The sequence below is a fragment of the Cricetulus griseus genome, chromosome 7, assembly GCF_003668045.3.
Source record: "Cricetulus griseus strain 17A/GY chromosome 7, alternate assembly CriGri-PICRH-1.0, whole genome shotgun sequence".
Lineage (NCBI taxonomy): Eukaryota > Metazoa > Chordata > Mammalia > Rodentia > Cricetidae > Cricetulus > Cricetulus griseus.
This window is the reverse complement of record NC_048600.1, coordinates 799,100-805,698: the sequence shown is the minus strand read 5'-3', so window position 1 is coordinate 805,698 and position 6,599 is coordinate 799,100. Positions and strand designations below refer to the sequence as shown.

Here is a 6,599-nt window from a genome sequence, read left to right as displayed (position 1 = left end):
TTCTCAATTATTAGACATTAATTTTAATGCCATCTCAAATACCTTGACTGATGAAGAAAATCTTTTCTCCAAAGCTTTGAATATTTTCAAACATTTTGTAAGGGTTTCTAATTATTATTTAGTTTTGTAAATACAGAAGCCTCCCCTGTGTGGGCCAATGACACATGTGCTCTCAGTGTTCTTGAAAACAAGGGTAGTGGTGCATGCTCCCATAGTAAGTCTAAGTTAAAATCAAATCCATGGGTCTGCAGTATATTTGTCATTTGCTAAATCCTCTGAATGGCCCAGAATCAGGAGGAAAGACAGGAGAAGCCTTAGGAATGGAGTAGGGGAAATGTCCTTGATGGATTATTCTCCTTCTCCTCTTCCTCCTCCTCCTCCTCCTCCCCATTCTCCTCCTCATTCTTCCCACTCCCATCCTCCTCTCCTTCTTCTCCCTACTCCCTTCCTCCCCACTCCCATCCTCCTCCCCCCCACTGCCCTTATCTTCCCTTTTCAGCTCAATCTCAATTTTTAAAAATCATGAAAATGTGGAGATGTCACAAGCAATGCTTTACTTCTCAAAATTTGCTTCCCTGTAAAAATGAAAACTGATAATTTTCTTAATACAAGAGTGTTATCATCTTCTCAAATAGAAAACCACAACCAGCCATTGTCAATTTAGCAGAGGGTGAAAGGAAGATCTCTACTTTCAAACTGATTCATAGAATATTAGTAAATTTTACTACTTTATCAGTAACAGGTACCTAGCATGTTTTAAATCACATGCTCAGCTTTATAAATCCTGGCAGGGAAAGTGTCTCCTTCAGGTACAATCTTCCTCACCAGAATTTTCATCCACCTACCCACCATCCCATCCATCTATCCATCCAACCACCCACCCTCCCATTTATCCATCCATCCACTCACCCTCCCACCAACCCACCCATCCTCCCATCCATCCATCTATCCATCTACCCACATACCCTCCCATCCATCCATCCACCCCCCCTCCCATCCACTCAGCCTCCCATCCAGCCAGCCATCTGCCCACCCTCCAATCTACCCATTCTCCCATCCACAGTCTATCTGTTTACTCATTCCTTGCCTTTTGACGAACTCTCAGGACCACTTACTCTAACTTGCACTCTGCAGCTCTGTAATGATGAAATACAGAACCCATCAGCATGTGTGTAACCCTCGACAGGAACTTCCAAGAGAGGAAGATAGGCTCACGATCAGATAACTATGAAATGTCTTAAATGTGTAAGATAGGAATAGATTTTCCTGATCCAACTCTGGGGAGGCAGAAGGTTTGGATCCCCAAGATACAGTAAGGGCTGAGGGTCCATGAAGCTTAAGGGCATTTAAAGTCCTCCAAAACAGTGCTGATTCTTTCTGAAGAATCAATGCTGCCAAAGCCATCACACTGCTGAGTCTGAGCATTCTGCTGCAGTGTTTTAGTACATTTGCTTAACAGAAACATTTGTTCCCATCTTAGTTTTAAACACAGCTTTTATTTAACTTTATTTTATGTGCATTGGTATGAAGGTATCAGATCCACTGGAACTGGAGTTACAGTTGTGAGCTGCCAGGTAGGTGCTGGGAATTGAACCTGGGCCCTCTGGAAGAGCAGCCAGTGCTCTTAACCACTGAGCCATCCCTCCAGCCCTGAAGCAGGCTTGTTTCTGAGTTGAACTAATAAAAAAATAATTTCTTAGGGAAAAAAAGAGTCTAGCAACAGCAGCAAAAGCCTAGTTAATACTGATAATAAAAAATAAACTTTGGGTGCACGTGAGTATGCACACACATCAGTCTGTTTAATTTCTGAAAAAGAAATTAAGATGAAAACTCACTTACAATAGCTTAATAGAATTCTTTTACAGGGTTTCCCTGTGTAGCTTTGGAGCCTATTCTGGCACTAGCTCTGGAGACCAGGCTGGCCTCAAACTCACAGAGATCTGCTTGCCTCTGCCTCCCAAGTGCTGGGATTAAAGGTGTGCGCCACCAACGCCCGGCCCCTAATAGAATTCTTAACTGTGTTTAACCAATCATTTACTTCTTTGGGATCTATTGAAAACCATGGAAGCGTGACTAATGTAAGTAAAGCTATATAGATAAATGGAAAAGATCTGAATTCTAGGCCGGCCTTGTATTCTCCAGGCCAATTAGCACTACAAAGTGAGACCCTGTCTCAAAAAACAAAAAACAAAAAAACAAAAAAACAAAAAAAACAAAAAAACAAAAAAACAAAACCCAACTACTAGAACAGGTAAAATTTCACACCGGTGAGTTTGAGTAGAAATGTCCTCAATGATCTCCAAACACAAGCACACACCTTTGACACCAGCACTTGGAGATCTGTGAGATCTAAGCAAGCCAGGCCTATATATATAGCAAGACCCTGTCTTAAAACAAAAATTCATATATATAATCGAAAATGCAAATTAAAGTCACAGTCATAGACTAATGCTTGTTAGATTGGATATTATAAAAGATATTGTAGTTTTTGAAGTCATGAACATTTCGGTATAACCTCTGTGTCACAGTACATGTTCAAACACTACCTAAAGTCTGACCATATTCTATACAGTGTCCTCCTTAAATGTTTGTGTGTGTGTGTGTGTGTGTGTGTGTGTGTGTGTGTGTGTGTGTGTATGTGTATGTGTATGTATGTGTATGTGTGCCTATGGAGAGCAGCTGTTTGCCTTAGAAAAGTTCTGGAACTGGGAGTTTTTCTGATGCTAGCAAGGCAAGGAATGGTAGAATACAATTAGAAGCTGGAGTGGCTTAGCTCTTGGTAACCAGCATCAGCATAGTAGTTTGTATTCCAGTGGTTCAGGCTGAGACATTCCTGATTAGGCTGGTCATACTGGGAGTAGAAGAGGTCTTTCCCCTGGAAAGTGAGATGGAGATGGAGACAGGCTCTGGAGAACAGCTTCACTGAACTGGTAGATCAGCTTCCTGCGGATTTTCGTGATCTCCCCAGTCCTGCATAGTTCCTCAGGGCTCTGGCCATCTTCTGGTAAGTCATGGGTTTTCAGTTGCCTTTTCTTTTCCCCCGTAGTTCAGCAAGCCTTTCTTTGTTTTTTGATATAAACTGAAAGACACCTTTGGTTTTGTCTACCCATTGAATACAAGACGACATATCTGAATTACACAGAGATTGGAAAAGGTATTCAAACAGCCGAAGCTTCCTCCTGCCTTTTCCTCCTTTTGGCTGGATGAGGGAGACTTGTCCCAGCTGATTTGCATTTATGCTCTGCAGAGGTTCCTGGAGACTTTCTTCCAAATACAAGTCCGCAGAACCATTACTTCTCCAGGTATAGGTGGGTTCTTCTGGGTGTAGAATTCCGTAATAGGTGGAACTGCCTATGCTGTCCAACACAGCATTGGAAATCGTGCAAAATGGAAACAAACTCGTCCTCCCAAGGTTTGCTATGGCAGTCTCCACTATGTCTTTTTATTTGTCGTCTGTGTTCCTCCTGTTCTCTGGTATAGCAGCTACTTTCCTGTGTGACCCTGGGTGAGTCCTATATCTCTAGACTAAGGTCCTTCAGCCCAGGTACTCCATGAGTCCACAAATGGCATAACATATAAAATTACTTTCTACTTCAGGGTTTGTACCCACTGTGGACTAAAGGGGACCATGGACTTCTCACCCTCTAGTCAGCAGCATGGTGTGGGGAGAAAAGTCTTTGCTTGAGAAAGATCCCATCTGATCCTTTCTAGTTTTCAATCATTAAAGATGAAATAGAAGTTGAAGTTTTCAGAAAAAGTATAGTTATCCCTTTAAAATGTCAGAGACTTATCAAAGACATACTCCTATAAGAAAAATAAGTTTAGATAATTTTGGAAAACTCATTCTGAGAAACCTTTTCATTTTCTTTAATGTTTTCTCTAAACAAACATGCATGAGGAAAATTTGAGGGGTGGTTATGCTCTCTATGAAAATAGCTGGGGGAACCAGGCAGTGGTAGCGCATGCCTTTACTCCCAGCATTCAGGAGGCAGAGGCAGGTAAATCTCTGTGAGTTTGAGGCAGCCTGGTTGACAAAGCTACACAGAGAAATCCTGTCTCAAAAAATAAAAATAAAAATAAAATAAAATAGTCGGGGGAACTTGGAATATGGATGAGTGGCACTTGCCTGGCACAAACAAGATTTGATCACCGGCACCACAATGTATAAGTCGGGGGAGAGGGGTGATGAACATGTATTCTTGATAAATATCTTAAAATTCATTTGGATACAAAATCAATTTAAAAACAGCACCACAAAATAGATATTAAGGGAAATGTAAGGTGTTTCCAAATCAAACCATGTGTGAGTTGATTAGTTTAAATGCTATTTCAAACTTTGATAGAAATGAACCTTTGTAAGACCAGAACCCGGACAAGATTCTTACATGAGGAATAGGAAACCCCAGTTCTATCTGGGGTGGAAAAAAAGTTAATCACTTTGCTTCACGATTGTGTTTTGATTTCCTCATTAGTCCTAAGTGTCAAGCTAATCTTTGTTGTTGCATGTTGAAAACTACAACTCATTAGCAGCAACCAAAACACCCACCAGAAGAGGAAATGTTCAGTGAAATACCTAAATACTACACACAGAAACAGTAAAGCAGAGTCCAGAGTCCAGCTCAGCCAGCAAGGCGCTTGCCGGCTGTGCGGGAGCCCTGGGTTCCACTCCAATGCTGCATCAATGCAGTGAGTTGCTGAAAGGGATACACGTGGCTAGTCCCAGCATTCAGGAGGTGGAAGCAAGAATATCAGAAGTTTAAGGCCAATTCAGTCACACAGGAGTCATATACCAGCCTGGGTCTAGAAAATTTAATGAATAATCTGTGAGTATAAGTATATACATATATGCACATAGCAATGTGGATTTTAACAAAAAAAAAAATCTGAGTAAAAAATACAAACTAAGCCGGGCGTTGGTGGCGCACGCCTTTAATCCCAGCACTCGGGAGGCAGAGGCAGGTGGATCTCTGTGAGTTCGAGACCAGCCTGGTCTACAAGAGCTAGTTCCAGGACAGCCTCCAAAGCCACAGAGAAACCCTGTCTCGAAAAAACAAAAAAACAAAACAAAAAAATACAAACTAGAGGCTGGAGAGATGGCACTATGGGTAAAATCCCTGACTGTTCTTCCAGAAGACCGGGTTCAGTTCTCAGCACCCACATGGTGGCTCACAAACCATCTGTAATTCCAATTCCAAAGGATCTGGCATCCTCTTCTGGCCTCTGCAGGCACCATGCATGCAAATGGTGCACAGACATCCATGCAAGCAAAATACCAATGATACAAAATTTTAAAGAATATTAAATGCAAGATACAGAATGATATACCATTGAGCTACTTATATTTTTAAAGCAACCAAAACAATGTTATATGTTGTTTAAAGGTTTCATAAATGGCAAAATATATAAATACATACATATATATATATATATATATATATATATATATATGTTTAACTATTTGGAAAATTGTAATTGGGAAAGAAATGAAACAAAGTTAAAGGGAATTTCAACTAATTCTGAAATATCGTAAGAGACTACATGCAAATACAGCAAAGTATTACTCACTAGTTCTGGGTGCTGGGAACCCACTAATTCTTTGGGGGTTTCCTTTTAAAATCACACCCTTTAGGCTTCTTTTCAAGTTGTTTTCAACTAACAAAATAAGAATTGCAATGGAAAGTGAAGTATGTAGTAAGTCAGTTAAAACAGGGCTTGTGCTTGAGCATAGCCAAAGGAAGTCCTTGCTCTATAGTCTCTACCAGCTGCTCACTTAAGAGGGGACAGCAGAGTCACCCTGGACCTGACAGTGTGAGAGCATCCCACTCCAAGAGAATCAAGTCTCAGTTTCAACTCAGACCACTGAACCTTTAGCTCCACCAAGTTTCCTTCCTGGTCTCTGTGTTAAAAATCAGAACTTTCATATTTAAAAAAGAAGGGGTGAACTAAATATCATCCTATTTTTCATGTCGGTGTCAGCCAAGACATTTTCATAGCACTTCTGTCCAAACACTTAGGAAATTATACCAGAATTCTGTCTCATGTACCAGATTCATGAGACTGTAAGACCAACCCAGAAGCTATAGCTTGACTTATTCAGTGCAAGTAATTGAAGATATAGACAAACTGCTTGTAGAAAATGAAAACCAAATAGTGGTTAAGCTTATTTTCAGACGCTCCCATGGGGTATGATAGAAATATCATTTGAAAGTACTCCCAAGTGTTTCCCCTTTTAACCTATCAGGTTGTCTGAAGTCTTGAAGCTTGAAAAGGCCAATTAATGATGATGGGGGGCAGGAGGTTGGGATCAAGCAGCAGCCTCCAGTCGTGAAGGGAGCATGAACTGGCATGTCCCTGTGGAAGCTAATAGAACAGTGCCCATCAAATTTGTACAGATGTCCCCTTCCATTGACCAATAATTGCATTCCTAGATTATTCTTCAGACTTTTGAGTCATATGTGTCATAGGCAATGGGCTGTTTCTACTATTTGTTTGTTGAAGGTCTCACTGTTGCCCAGGCTGGCCTTGAACCTGTCATTTATCTTAGGAAGGCACCGAACTTTACCCTACGGAGTAGTGGAATTATTGGCTTGCGCCCCAGA

General features: G+C 41.0%; 1 pseudogene; it reads right to left on the bottom strand.

The window, feature by feature from the left end:
- Positions 1-2,752: 2,752 nt before the first annotated feature.
- LOC100768261 lies at positions 2,753-3,658 on the bottom strand (annotated as a pseudogene).
- Positions 3,659-6,599: the final 2,941 nt, after the last annotated feature.